We start from the raw sequence: 15,384 nt of genomic DNA, 5'->3' as shown, positions 1-15,384 counted from the left end.
AAAAGTTCTCGTCTTCTATGCTCTTCTGCAATATAAAGCATTTAAATTTTCAATAAATCAAAGTCCTCCTTAACAGAAATTAGACTAATGTGACAGTATTTGAAGTCACATACTGTTGACAAGTTATAAAAAAAAAACTAAGTAAAATTATGGTGCTGATAGCACTTTGAAAACAGGCATTTTGTTTTCCTCATTGTTAAAGATAATGGTGTAAATAACCTTTTCCCTGTCACCAACAACTGTTAACTTGCCTTACAGTAAGTTAAATACTTTAGTTAATAACTAATGATGATGAGAAACCCACTTAAAGTAAAAAATAAGCAGAAAATTATACAAAGAGTTAAATTGTACTTATTGTTTATATTGGTACTAACATCAACCAAGTATACACACACTTCATTAAACTTCTACTGTTACCTTCCGTTTTTCTTTTTTTGAGGATTTAGCTGCAAATACTTAATTGACAGTTAACTGGGTGCTGAAACTTCTTTACATAAATTTTAATTTTGAAGAAAGAACATTATTCTCAGTTTGTTAAACATGGTCATACTTTTACTTGAGTACTGCATTAAGTCTAATTACTTATACTGAAAAGAAAACAAGCTCTTATAAAAAAAAAACAACAACAAAAAACAACCTTAATCAGTTAATCTGTAAGCAATAGGATTTTAATATCTATACTTACGCTTATTGTTCTTATTCTTGCTTTTTGCTCTTGGGTAAGTTAGCAAAACTTGTTTCAAGTTCAGGATGTGGCATAATTGATAATGACAGTTATGGATTTAATTATTTTGCTATTATAGTATAGATATAATTTCATTGTCGTTCATTAGCTAACGAATTTCGAAAGTGGATTTGGTTATGGCCTAAGGTGTATGATTAATTTCATGAAATGGAAAGCACTTGCTATTGCTTTCCTCTTTCTTACCATATTACTCTTCGATCTTAGAAAGTTATTAACTAAAAATGAGCATCTTTATCTTAGTTCTGAAAACATTAGGCTCAAGTCTCCAAAAATAAAAAATATGACTTACATATCTAATAACTTGAAAGTAATCTAATAGTAACACAACAAGTACAAAAATATTAAAATAATAATGAATCACATACTACCAAATTAATTACCTTAAGTTCTTCCGTTAAAATATTTGTCTCATTTCGTATCTGTAATAAATGGTTAAATAATTCTGTTCTCGTTCACAACCGGATCCTCCTCTAACATTAAATGCAATACTATATTCAGCATTCCCACATCTAAGAGCAATCACCTATAGGCCAACACATCGTCAGCAATACCAATACGCTGTCACACAATTGAGCATGCGCTGTAGATTGAAAAAATCAGTAGTTTTGCGTACGAAATTGGAGTTCCATGACTAATCAAAGGAATTAAGAGGTATGGATAATATACGAAAAATAAGTTTACAGTTTAAGGTAGCATATACCCTTTACACAGTGTTATCTAGGTTTTGGCCTTTGTATTAGAATAAAAAACAAACATCTTCATACTGTGCTTTTTATATGGAAATATACTGAAATAGGTACAAAGACGTATTCTGGCACATGTGTAACATTATCACTGTTACTAGTTTGCATATTATAAAAATAAACAAATACAAAAGAAATGCCCCCGCTAGTACAGTGGTATGTCTACGGATTTGCAACGCTAAAATCAGGGGTTTGATTCCCCTCGGTGGGCTCAGCAGATAGCCCGATGTGGCTTTGCTATAAGAAAACACACACACACAAAAGAACTGTATTATGTTCCCGTTAACTTTTACAAACAAGACTGAATGTTCCTGAAAATTGGCCCAGAAACTGAATAGATTTGAAGAATTAGTCTGAATAAAAGAAAACTCTGAAAATTAATTAAAGGTCAAAATTACGACACTCGTAACTATGTCTTGCATAGAGCATATGCTATAGTAACTAGTGATAATAATTAACAAAACTAAACCCAGTTTCAGCTTTACTTTAACACACGCTATAGATAAGTTAATAATGCATATTTATGCTAACTGTGAAGTCTATAATATCAAGAATTCTTAAGATATAAGTTAACAACCACACTGAGAATGTCAAGTTTCAGGTTTCGAGAAAAAAAGTGTCCAAAGGTATTTAAAAAGCAAACGAAATAAGAAGCTCACACACGCTCACATAAATTCAAATCTTCATTCTACTCAATAAACTCAGTTTTCTTGAGATACTTTTCTTTTAAAAGCAAAGAAACTGGCAAATTATGTTTATTATGTATAATCGTCATATTGGAGATAAATGCTGCCGTCAACTTGATTTTCGATCATTCATTTATAAAACATTTACTGAATTATTGTTGATAGCATAGCCAGCACAAGTCCAATCTCTCAAAGGTTGATGACCTATTGTTATTCATATGCAATTTTTTCTGAATACGACGTTTTAAAATCAACAGTTCCATATACTGCACCCAATTCGTCAGTTAGTGGCCTGGCATGGCCAAGCGTGTTAAGGCGTGCGACTCGTAATCTGAGGGTCGCGGGTTCGCATCCCCGTCGCGCCAAACATCCTCCCTTTTAGCCGTGGGGGCGTTATAATGTGACGGTCAATCCCACTATTCATTGGTAAAAGAGTAGCCCAAGAGTTGGCGGTGGATGGTGATGATTTCCCTCTAGTCTTACACTGCTAAATTAGGGACGGTTAGCACAGATAGCCCTCGAGTAGCTTTGTGCGAAATGCAAAAAAAAACAAAAAAACATCGTCAGTTAGTAATCTTCCAGTCTGAGTGAAAGTTCATTATTTATTGCTGTTTTGAATTAAGGACAAAGCTACAGACTAGGTAATCTGTTGTGCTCTGTCCCCCACGAGTATCGAAACCCAGTTTATAGCATTGTAGGTTTGCAGACATGATGCTGTGCCACAAGGAAACAAGTCGATTAATAACAAGTTAAAACATTTAAGATTGATGCTGTAATATTCGAGGACTACAATAAATTGGTAAAAACGTGTTTAGAAACGAAAATGACTCAAACTTCAGTTTATTTTAAATGTTTCAATATTTCAAAACATAACGAAGGCCTATAGTTAATTTGATGGGCACAATCCATGTGATTAGTAGAATAAATTGAAGTAAAATTATGTAAAACAAATATTTTAAGCTAACTCTTGTGAATCTATATTGTCAACATAGTGTTAGGTAATCGCATGTGAACGTAAAGGATAAACGAATCCTAAAACTAATGAAACACTAAATAATAATAATCACTTGCTTCAGAGAAAAAGTCTGTAAAAGTGTATACGTAACACATACTAGGCATTACACAAACGCTATTTCTTATGAAACTGTGCCAATTTCCAAGACATTTCTCTCACTCAAGACTTCTTTTGGAAAGCCTATTCTACAAAACACTTCCAGGAGATCTTCTGCTACTTTCTTCGGGTCTATCTTCGGCAGTTCCATGGCTTCTGGATAACGTATCAGCACATACTAGCTACTCTTGTCAGAAACAGGTGCTGATAGTAGAATGAATTCCACAGCTATTCTGCTGAATGACTCTTCTATGAGAGGCATCTCATCTAGTAGCACATTGGCTACCTTCCCTCTAGGTACTGTCCTTTGGGAGATATCACATGGCCTAAAGAATCTGGTCACATCTCAAATGATCCTTGACCAATGAAAGTTGCTAGTGATTTTTTTTGTCATGTTCTTTGTTCCTAGGTGTTCTCCCACAATCTACTCATCACTTGAGTTGGGTATCCTATTGGTACTGTGATTTGTTTAACTTTCCCGGTAAAACTAGCTTGATAGATCCAGTACAGCACTACCTTTTGATCCTCTGTTTGGCAAATCATCCCCTTTTTATTGTGTTCATCTTTCTTCCTGGCATAGTTCCAAAGTTTCTGCAGTAAAGGGTCTTTCTTCTATGCTTCTTTCAGTTCTGGTAAACCTACATTCGACATGTCACCTTTTAAATACTTGCAGAAGCTTACCATCTTGCTTATTTTTTCCTGAGCTCTTGGGGTAACACAGATTCCTTGAGATCATCTGTGAGTGTTGACTAACGAGACAGTGGGAAAGTTTCTGATAGAAGAATAAAGGTGGTCACTCCATACTACATGGGAGACCTTGAAGCCACGTGTATAAAGGCAACCATCTATAACTTGGTAATTAACAATATAACTGGCAGTAGAAGTTTGGAGGAACGGGACAGAAAGAAGACTGATAATCATCATTCTATTTGTTGGCATCTTGACACTTTTGATAGTAACCTGTTATCAGCTGTTCTTGGATTTGCTAGTTATACTCTATTCATGGGTTTATATATACTGTCCTGCCTATTTGTCAACGTCTTTTAGTGGTCTATTCTTTAGGAAGAGTGACATGTCAGTGGATCATGTGATCATGAACTGCTACTCCTTCAAACTATTTTCACATTTGGTCATGTCAATCTGTCTCGTGGAGTATCTTTGTAGACGTGTCAGAAACTGAAATACAGTTTCTTTACTGTTAGGCTTGACTTCTCATCAATTTCAACAAAAATCTTTCTCTATAAGCTCGTAGCATTTCAACAAGACCACTTTTAAATTATCATAGTAAATCTTAGTAATATCATCTGATATTATGAACACATACATTTGATTGCCTTTTCGTGTGAGAAGGGGGCTGAAAAAAGATTGCTCAGTTGCCTTTATCCCACTTCTAACTTGGGCAAGTTTTTCACACACCACCAAAAAAGCGTCCATGTCGTCTTTCTGTTCGTCAAATTTGAATAGCTTGTTTCAGCTGGCCCTAACCCCACTGTCATTTCCTCCATCTTTCTGTTGGGTTAACTTGGTGATTTTAATTTGTGATTTATTCTCTCTTTCCGTTCTTTTCTCTTTTCTCAGTTTGTACTCTTCTTCTCTCTATTTCCTCTTTTATTTTTCCTATTCCTTTCTTCTTTCTGGCTTTCTCTTTCTTCGACTATTTTATGTTGATGCTCTTCTCTCTATATGTCTTGTTTTTGTTTTTAAAAACTCTTATAGATCACCATCTATGAGCCCCAGTCACTGCCCCTCTATATTCACTATTTAAAGTCATTTGATATAATTGTAGAGTATGATTCAACGCTCTAAAATATTTTTGCTACCACTATAGCTCTACGTATATTGGCCTAATTTTTTTCGCTGTTTTTTACGTCTGTCACCATTTACCACTGTATAATCCTAGATGGCCCACCAATGTTAGTTATTATGCATGTATGAGCCAGAATATGTACGGTTGGTGTCAATGACTTGTTGACAATAAATTTCAACGCTAAATAAACATCACGCAGCCCACGTGTTTTAAAATAATACATTAAAGCAAGTAAAACGTGTATGCAGTTTTTCATTACACTGTTGATTACCACAGTTGTATCCAGAGCTTTAAGTTTTTTGTTTGTTTTGGAATTTCGCACAAAGCTACTCGAGGGCTATCTGTGCTAGCCGTCCCTAATTTAGCAGTGTAAGACTAGAGGGAAGGCAACTAGTCATCACCACCCACCGCCAACTCTTGGGCTACTCTTTTACCAACGAAAAGTGGGATTGACCGTCACATTATAACGCCCCCACGGCTGGGAGGGCGAGCATGTTTAGCGCGACGCGGGCGCGAACCCGCGACCCTCGGATTACGAGTCGCGCGCCTTACGCGCTTGGCCATGCCGGGCCATGAGCTTTAAGTAGTTGTCTCTTTTTGTCAAAGTTCACACAGACTGGTTCAGTTATTTCAAAACACAATTGATAGGATAAGTTATTTCTTCTCTTTATCACAACATAATCTGTGATAATTCACTTTACAAATTGTCATTATATACTCTTACGGCTAAGTTTACAAACACACAGTTTAGATCTAAATATGTATCTCACTATTTTTAAATTGAACTACATTTTCTAAGCAAATTTATATCTCAACAAGACCCAGAACGTTATACAAACTACAAGATATCATGATGCAATAATATTCATTCACAACAATGAGAAAACTTAAAAGGTTATTGTAATGTGATGCAATAATACAACAAACGGAAGTTCATAAAAAATGAACTAATAATGTATGATTCGTATGCAATTATGTAAATAAAATTTTGATAAATCACCTCTTCTAAAATTAACAAAATTCAACAATCCTGACACATTCAAGCAATCCAAATCACAACATTCACATTGACTAAAACCCGCGTATATCTAATACATAGTCAGATGATTTCTCTTGGCCTGTCTATTATTACTCAATAGTGTTTCTATATATCTTTTACAAGCGTAGAGATTGTGAGATGAAGAAATTAGTTTGTTATTCAGATGTACATCATCATGAGGAAACAGGAGTGAAGAAACAAGTGCAGACTTATCCTCATCTTTTAACAAATTTTTGCCTACACTTGCAGATATGATTGTACTGAATCTAAGTAGTCATCTCCTGATCCTGATACAGAAAATTCGATTGGTTCACTTCCAGCCACCGATAAAATATGATAATATTCTATCCACTGATCCTCCTTAATCACAATTTGTGTAAGAGGGACATAATTATTTGTCAAAACGTAACAGGGCTCTACGTTCTCTGTCTCTTGGTTTTAATGGTTCTGAATGTGAGACCTTTTTGTCTTTTCTTTAAAGTTGGTAAAACAATCTGACTTTTGGAGTTACGTTTTGAACTCCTTCTTTCTTACGTTGTTTTCCAACATGAACAAAAGATTTTCCTTAAATGGCATGTGATGCTAAGTTTTACCTAATAAAACTTTTAGTTTCCTAAAACAAATTCTCCTTTTTCAGAAAAAGTATGGCTGAAGAAAAGAAGTTGCTCAACACGTCTTCCAAACCTTGAATTCATTGGCAATGACTACCTGCAATATATAGTAAGTAATCGTAGTACCCGTCAGAGACAGCTGATTCCTGATAGGTACTCTCATGATGTCACAGGTAATGAAAGTGAAGTGTTATGAAGTCTCTCCATTCTTAAAATGGAATAGATCTATCTGTCATTCTTTATATCTATATCGATAGTCTGGAAACCTTTTTTTTACATATGGGTCTGTAATAAGTATTCATAAACGTTTCAGTGATCATATCTCCATTAAGACCTTTAACTTGGCGTTTTGTAACGGTGACACGTGCATCACCAACATACTAGATTCTACAATATATGAGTAAACAATGAGTGAATAAAATTTACCGTGCATTTTAATAGTATGTGGAGCTATAGTGGGCATGATATCATACGATTTACTTCAAATTCGAGCAGTACAAATAATAAAGGATCCATCTACCACATTCTGGTAAATAAATCGTAGCATGTTGATTATGAGATGATTGAGTTATTAAATTTTGATTTTTCTTCAGTTTATACTAATGAAGACGTAAGCGGTATTCTTCACCTTAAACAACTGATAGATGAACAAAACAATTCTGGCAAGTCATGGCTAGGTGGTTAGGGTGCGATACTCTTAATCTGTTGGTCGCGGGTTCGAATCCCTATCACACTAAACATACTAACTCTTTCAGCCGTAGGGGCGTTATAATGTTATGGCCAATCTCACTATTCGTTGGTAAAAAGAGTAGTCCAAGAGTTGGCGGTGGGTGGTGATGACCAACTGCCTTCCCTCTAGTCTTACGCTGTTAAATTAGGGACGGCTAGCACAGTTAGCCCTCGTGTAGTTTTGCGTGAAATTCAAAATAGACAAACAAAGCAATACAAGTCTATAAATTCTGAGCTTGTTATTATAAAATTGGGAAGTTTAAAGAATGATAAGGCTTCTGGGCCAGATAATATTAACACAATGGTTTTAAAGGAGGTCAAGAATTAAATACGTGAGTCACTTCCCACAGTTTTTTGTGGACAAATTTCAACAGATTGAAAATTAACTAATGCCACTTCTATCTTCAAGGGAGGTAATAATAGTTGGCCTGTTAGTTTTACGTCTGTTACAGGAAACACTTTAGAATGTGTGATAAATGATAAATTGCAAAGTCAATTAACAAACTTTAGAATTTTTATTGGATAGTCAGTATGGTTTCACTAAGGAAAAATCTTGCCTTACATATCTTTTCTCTCTGTTTTTTTTACTTGCTTTTCAAAGGTTGCTGCGTATATAGATGAAGGTAAGAGTGTAGATTCAGTGTAACTGGATTTTCAGAAAGCATTTGAAAAAAGTGTCACACAAAAGGCTTCTAAACAAACATTTATACAGGTATGAAGGATAAGTTGACTAACTGGATAAAAGAGCCGTTGGATGGATGAACGCAGAGGATTGTTAAAAATGGAGTTCAATTAAAGTGTGTTGTTGTTGCAAGTTGTGTACCTCAGGGCTCAGTCGTAAGACCATTGCTATTTTTGATTTACGTTAATGACATAGATGCAGGAATGTTTAATAAGTTGCCTACATTTGCTGATGACATCAAGATCTTGGTTGTTGTTGGCTGTGAAGAGGATGCTGCTGATTTACAAGAGGATACTGATCATTTAGTAAGTTGGGTAAATAAATGACAAATGGATTTTAATTATAATAAATGTAATGTGGGTTGTCTTAATTTTAATTATAAGTATAATCTGGATGGGACCTGACCAGTGTCATAAAATAAAAAGATCTTGGTGTAATGGTTGATCAGACTCTTAAGCCACTCCTAGTGGTGCGCTGTTGCTACTGGTAGGGTAAATAGGATTTTAGGATTATCTACAGAACTATTGAATACAAATCTAAAGAGGTTATAATTTCGTTGTATAAGTCACTGGTTAGGCCACATTTGGAATACTGTTTTCAGTCTTGGACTCGTTACCTTAGGAAAGACATTAAATTATTCAAGAGTGTTCAGAAGAGAATTACTAAAATGGTACGTGGAATAAATCGTTTTTCATATGAGGAACGATTAAGAAAAAAGAATTAAATTGAATTTTAACGAAATGTTTAAGATTGTAGAAAGAATTGAGAATGTTGATGCATCAACATTTTTCATACTCTTAAGAAATTATTAAACTGTGGGACACAAATATAGATTTAAGCAAGATAGAAGCCGTCTTCAAGTAAGAAAAATTTAAATAGGGTGTTTGGTATGTTGAATGGATTGCCACCTAATGTTGTTGAGGCAGAAATCTGAATTTAAAAGAAAACTTGACAGATTTTTGTATGATAAGGGTTGGCTTAGAGGATAGGATATCCAAAATGGACCAATAGGTACTTTCTTGTCCTTAAACATTATGTTATGTTATTAATGTCTATCGGCCTGATTTTAACACTGTAGTGATATGAATAAGCACCAACTAAATGTTTAAACACTGGGAGTGTTTGTTTGTTTGTTTTGAATTTCGCGCAAAGCTACTCGAGGGCTACCTGCACTAGCCGTCCCTAATTTAGTAGTGTGAGATTAGAGAGAAGGCAGCTAGTCATCACCACCCACTACTAACTGTTGGGCTACTCTTTCATCAACGAATAGTGGAATTGACTGTACATATAACGCCCCCACGGCTAAGAGGGCGAGCATGTTTGGTGTGACGGAGATTCGTATCGCGACCCTCGGATTATAAGTTGAGTGCTTCAACCACCAGGCCATGCCGGGCCTAGGGAGTGTTTGTGTGTTGCATGCCGAGTGAAATAATGCCATATTTTAATGTTAAGAGTATTATTACAGCTATAAATGCTTTTGTTTCATTATATACTCAGAAGTAAATGTCTTGTTCTTTAATAAAACGTTGAGACAGATTATTAGTAAGTTCTGTTCCAGCATCAGTTTGAGGTTTGCTAGGTTTTAGACCCTGTTTGATAGCTTCTAAAAGTATCGCACCTTTGCTATCCTCAAAAGTAACAATTTATACATATGTGCAAACACATTAATACACGTCAGCAAATACTTAATCTGATTCATCTGTCTGATTTTTGTGGTGACCTAAGTTAGATAGCTCTACTAAATTAGCCTGTCACTGTTCAATACAATAAATTATTATCTTACAGATTTGTATAGAGTACATGTATCTTAACAACTTACAGTTCTTGACCCGATTTAGAGAAGGGATTTACCTAACATGTTTAAAGTCTTATAATATTGTACCCCACCATAACTACTAGGATATATACGATTAGAATAAATAGATTGTTTGTTTCTTTTTGAAATTCTCGTAAAGCTATAAGAAGGCTTTCTTCTTAGCCTTACCTAATTTAGCAATGTAAGACTAGATGGAAGGCTGCTAGTCATCACCACCCACCACCAACTTTTGGGCTACTCTTTTACCAACAAATAGTGGGATTGACCGAAACTTTTAATGCCCCAATGGTTGAAAGGGCAACCATGTTTGGTGTGACTTGGATTCAAACCTGCGATCCTCAGAATACGAGTTGAGCACCTTAAACACCTGACTATTAAATAGATTGTAGAATTTTATCTGAATAAGACATTATTTACTTGGCCTTATTAATTTTAACCAACTTTTTCTATTTCGTTTGCTATCAGCACTGTCTGCAGTATTACAGCAATTATCATTTAGCCTTTACAGCAGCCGATATTAAATCTTATACACGACTGATGATATAAAGTGGTTGACAACAGTCCATGATGACAATTAAGAAACAAATGATTAAGTAACATAATGTTCCTTTATTAAAAATAAGCCCATTTAGATACAATTTGTTTAGGTCTTTTAACAGTATGAAATATGATCATGCTTCAAATACCCCCCAGTTCCCTACACTTTAACCACTTCTTGTAGTTATTCGTAATTAATAATTTATTTGTTAATTATTTCCACATCTAGGGTTAAAATTCTTCCATTTCCATAGTACATCATTGATCAGATCGATTACACTATGTAACACAAATTTTGTTCCTGGATAGTATGTGTTGTTTCTTAATTTGCTTATGTTGTAAAAGTACAGAAAATGGTCATTATTCCCTTCAAACTTTGCTTTTGTGATCTGGATAATGAAATTTAGAAATTAATCTATTTTCTCTGTAAAAACGGGTAAATTTGCACATTTTCATTTACATAAGGTCTGAATAAAACAACATTTGAATCAAGATTTACATGGTATTTATACTAAAGTTATACAAAAATGTTTAGAAGTGAGTAGTTTTTCGAGATTTGCGGTGACGCTTCCTCTGACATGCGACCTGCACACTTTCACCTGACAAATCCCACTCCTTGAGTCTAGATGTTAAAAGCTCGGCATTCGATTTTATTAGACCAAGATCTCTGATCAAGTCATTGAGGTATCTTTGGTTTGGGTAGTATGGGTTTCTCTCACCAGATGCACCTTTGAAATTATAATCTGGTTCTTCAACGTCTATCCCCTCTTCTGATTTGCTGCTCTCTTCTGAGGATGGCTGCTTTCTCTCTGGCGGAATGGGTACAGGGAGCTCAGGGCAGTGTGGCAATGGGGCAATGGATGATGGAAGGCCCGGATACATGATGGCAGATGCATTCTTGCCAGCCCGACGTCTGGAAGGGTCCACCATGCAGAAGTAGCAATTGCTTGAGTAGTTAGTGGTTCACGCCAAATTCTTGGAAAACTGAACTTCATGGCTTTCTTTTCCCCTCTGTACCATCCTGCAAAAGAGCAAAATAAAATTATTATTATGAAGAATAAATTTATTTCATCCATAACTAATGTGTAAGAAGTTCATGCAAAATATTTTATATGTGATATTTTTCTACACTCTTGGAAATTAAAAAGATATTTAAATTTGTCTAAGATTTGTATAATATAAAATCTTACTATTCAAGCAAGAAAAAATTGTCCTTCTTCCCTCTAGAGGTTTTTGCAGTGCTCGTAGGTAAAATGAAATGCCCAGGGTTTGTCTTGATCTCGACAGGCATGCCGAAATATGCCTTGCAGGTTTTACACATTTTAACAGTTGCCATCACAGAGTACTTTTTCGCTCTTTTCTTGATAAATTGGCTACATACATAGCAAAATGCTTGCAGCTTCTTGATGCCATCTCTGATAAAATCAGATAGGTCTATGTGTTCACTTACGCAGCTAGAACTAAACTGAAGTGGTGAGTGGTATGTCCCTATATATCTATTACCATGGAATGTTCTAGAAAATTCTAAAAGGTTGATGAACATTCTCGTAAGTTCTACAACATTCTAGAAAGTTCTAGAAAATTCTCTATCAGCTACTCAGCACTGAATCTACCTGGAATATTCTGGCAAATGGATAAGTTCGAAAATTTCATTACCCAGGTCACAAAAGCAAACTTTGAAGAGAAAAAAAAGGTCTTTTCCATTTACTTTAAGCATAAGCAACTGGGAAATAACACTTTCTAACCGGGAACAAGAAAACGTAAACATTTTGATACATTGTGTCCATTAATCACTAATTCTTTTCAATCCGTCCATGTTGAACGCATTAAGTTTAATAGTATTCCAGCTTTCTTTTTATATTTTAGAGGTATGCTGTTGTAAAGAACTAAACTTTTGTGAGTTAGCGATTTTTTTTTGCATTTTTATAGCTTCTATCGCATGAGATTGATGATATTGTTGCAGTTTATTTAACAACTTGACGTTATAAAATACACGTAGCATATGTATGATAAATTCCATATCTTGATCCATAAAATTTTAAATTTTATGAACAGATCTTTAATAAAATTTAGGTTTATCAAGTGGGTGTACCAATTCATCAGTAACAGGAATCATTATTTTTGCTTGTTCTATTTTAAAGCATAGTCACAAATACAAGTTCCAAAATCATTTTAATTCTGGTGATTTGTTTATATCTAGCTTAAGTTAATGTTTGGAGCAAATCGTTCGTTTTTCTTATAGCAAAGCCACATCGGGCTATCTGCTCAGCCCACCGAGGTGAATCGAACCCCTGATTTTAGCATTGTAAATCCGGAGACATACCGCTGTACAATCGAGGGGCTTGGAGCAAATCCTGGTTTTGCTCAAATCTAGATATCATGATGAACAAATCAAAAATAGTGTGTTACATGAAGCCACTTGCATGTTGCCTTGTAAACGTTGCAATGCACAATGCAGAGGTTTCTGCAGTCATCATAGATAGTACATCTGATGTTGATCCACCATTCTGCTTATTGTTGGAAGTTAAATTTATTTTTCATTTTTCTTTTGAAGAACTTTTATTACATTAGTTTAAGCAAATTGTACCTCAAATTTACATATTTTTTATGTATAAGAAAACAGTGGGCTCAATGAAACCTTTATCAGTATTATATCCAAAACAAATATTATATTTAAATTTAACTATGAAAATATGTGAACATATATAAATTGCATATATATTTCTTTATGCTCATAAGTAATACAATAGCTAAATAAATATACTGCTAACTCATAACCACAGAGCATGTCAGGGTGGAAAGGGGGGGGGGGGAGCCCTACTCCAGTGTCATTCAACATGTCTGTTTCAGTAACTTACAGTGTACTTTTATGTCACAAAATGAGTGTATCATCTTACTTCATAGATCTATGAAAACATTTAATTTGTTGCTATGTTTCTACATGCATATATGAGGATTCAGTAAATAAACAAATACATCATACCTTTGAGTGTCCCAATCAAAGTCTGCGCTGCGTATGGCTTGTCAATGCCTGTGCATGCCAGATTGTCATACGTTGCAATGTCCTTCATGCAATGTTTCCATAAATGAATATAAGCCAGCCATATCTGCAGTGCTATCACAACCTTGTTCCCATTACGTTTCATTTTGTACACCCAAATCACTCATGCATTGGACTGTTGTCTTAGTCAATTGTTTTACAGTCTGACAATGTACTTGTATAAAACCAACAAATGATTCACTGATAGTAACTTTTAGAGGTATATCATGCTCATTAAAGTTAGTCCAGACATACCTCAGTAGAAGGCTCTCATCTGATCAATTTTTGCAATATCTTTGGTTGTATGTATCAACTAAAACTGAAAAATACAAAGACTTTTTTGAGGCAAGTTTTAGTTGCTTTGATCCGTGATGATGAGAAAACCCACTTGTAAAGAAAACTATATATTTAAATATGGCTGGTATGGGTGCCTTCTCTATCCATACCAGCCATTTTTAAATATATAATTTACTTGCTAAGGTTATCTCTGTTGCCAACAAATAAGTTACTTCATTTTAGAGAGCAAGACTTGGATATCTTACTGTGTACTGTGATTTTCTTAAATTATTTAATATTGAATCATATTTTAGTAAGAACTTAATAATTAACAAAAAAGTTCCCTCATTTAAATTCGAACATTGTAAATTTTTCCGGTGTCCTCTGAAGGCTAGGTTAGACAAGGCAAACATTAATATCACATTGACTACTCAGTGAAGAACCTGCCTCCAATAATTTGTTTTAATCTTTAGTTGATGCTGCATCTCTTCATTAAGTATACCTTTTGAGCAAAAATCATACAAGGATGGAGATATGTAGAATTTTCATGTCTTTCTATGTTTTGTGACAAGTGCCACAGTCATCATTTCTTATGACCCATTACTCACAAGTTTGTTACAGCTTTCCCTAATTACCAGAAAGCCAGAATGGTTCACAGTAGCAGAAATCTAACTTAAATGAATAACATAACCAAAACAGCATATGCATTCCAGAAGCTGATCTTTTTTTTTTTGTAATATGCTGCAGAAAACTGATGACCAACATTTTGTTTTGGAAATCTCTACATGACAGGTTGGCAAGGCCCATTCTTAATTATGAAACACAGTTCTACTGCACTCAGTTGTTTTACCCCAGCTGGATAATTACCTCTGTGACACGTGTCAGCACCAACATCCAATTCAACAGGCAGTCCAGTTGGTTCTGCAGGTTTCATACAGTTGTGCAGAAGTTGGGGGAGTGACTGCTACCCTTCAGTTTCCACAGGCAGTTCATTCATCCATGTAGTTTCTATATCAAGTTGTGTAAAAGTGGTGGGAATATCTGTTTTCACAATGTCCATACCCAGTGCAAACATACTAGTTTGTTTTAGTACCAAAAATGTAGTCAATTTAGGAAACATTTCAAGCTCTGCCTAATTTTCTGCAGCCTTTTCTGTGCTTCATTAGGATGTATAAACTTCAACTTAATATTTGTAAATCAAACAGATTTATAATTTATAGAAATACAGTTATATAATAAATAAAATTAAATATTATTCAATTGGAAGGATATTAAACCAATGCAAATTTTCAATGCATCACAACTTACAGAAATCCATATTTTATTTATACAAGTCCCTTAAATCTTTCTTTTATAAATATAACATAATTGAAGTTTTGCTGTAAGATTGTTCTGTCCAAACTGACATATTTAATGGCAAATGCTTTTGATTTCCTACAACATTCTGTTAACAGAAATTAGTATATATATTAAATTGTGAAATTTTCATCAATTTTAATTTTAGAGTTGGCTATATGTCCTTGTTTGTATATAAATCCTTTCCTCTCGCAGTAGTAGCAAAA

The 15,384-nt window shown here is 34.6% G+C and overlaps 1 protein-coding gene across 6 annotated transcripts in view; it reads right to left on the bottom strand.

Moving 5' to 3' along the window:
- Window positions 1–1,315, bottom strand: part of LOC143253690 (E3 ubiquitin-protein ligase TRIM37-like) — a 67,264-nt gene extending 65,949 nt beyond the window's left edge. For 2 of the 6 annotated variants that reach the window (XM_076507948.1, XM_076507946.1), the window contains exon 1: window positions 1,126–1,302. The gene's annotated coding sequence lies outside the window, so the exon portion shown is untranslated. Of the gene's footprint in view, window positions 1–1,110 lie in introns of all 6 variants that reach the window. The other 4 variants (XM_076507943.1, XM_076507945.1, XM_076507942.1 and 1 more) reach the window with 3 other exon arrangements.
- Between the last annotated feature and the right edge of the window lie 14,069 nt (window positions 1,316–15,384).

Source organism: Tachypleus tridentatus, chromosome 6, assembly GCF_004210375.1.
Source record: "Tachypleus tridentatus isolate NWPU-2018 chromosome 6, ASM421037v1, whole genome shotgun sequence".
Lineage (NCBI taxonomy): Eukaryota > Metazoa > Arthropoda > Merostomata > Xiphosura > Limulidae > Tachypleus > Tachypleus tridentatus.
The sequence above is the reverse complement of the archived record's forward strand: the minus strand, read 5'-3'. Positions and strand labels throughout refer to the sequence as shown.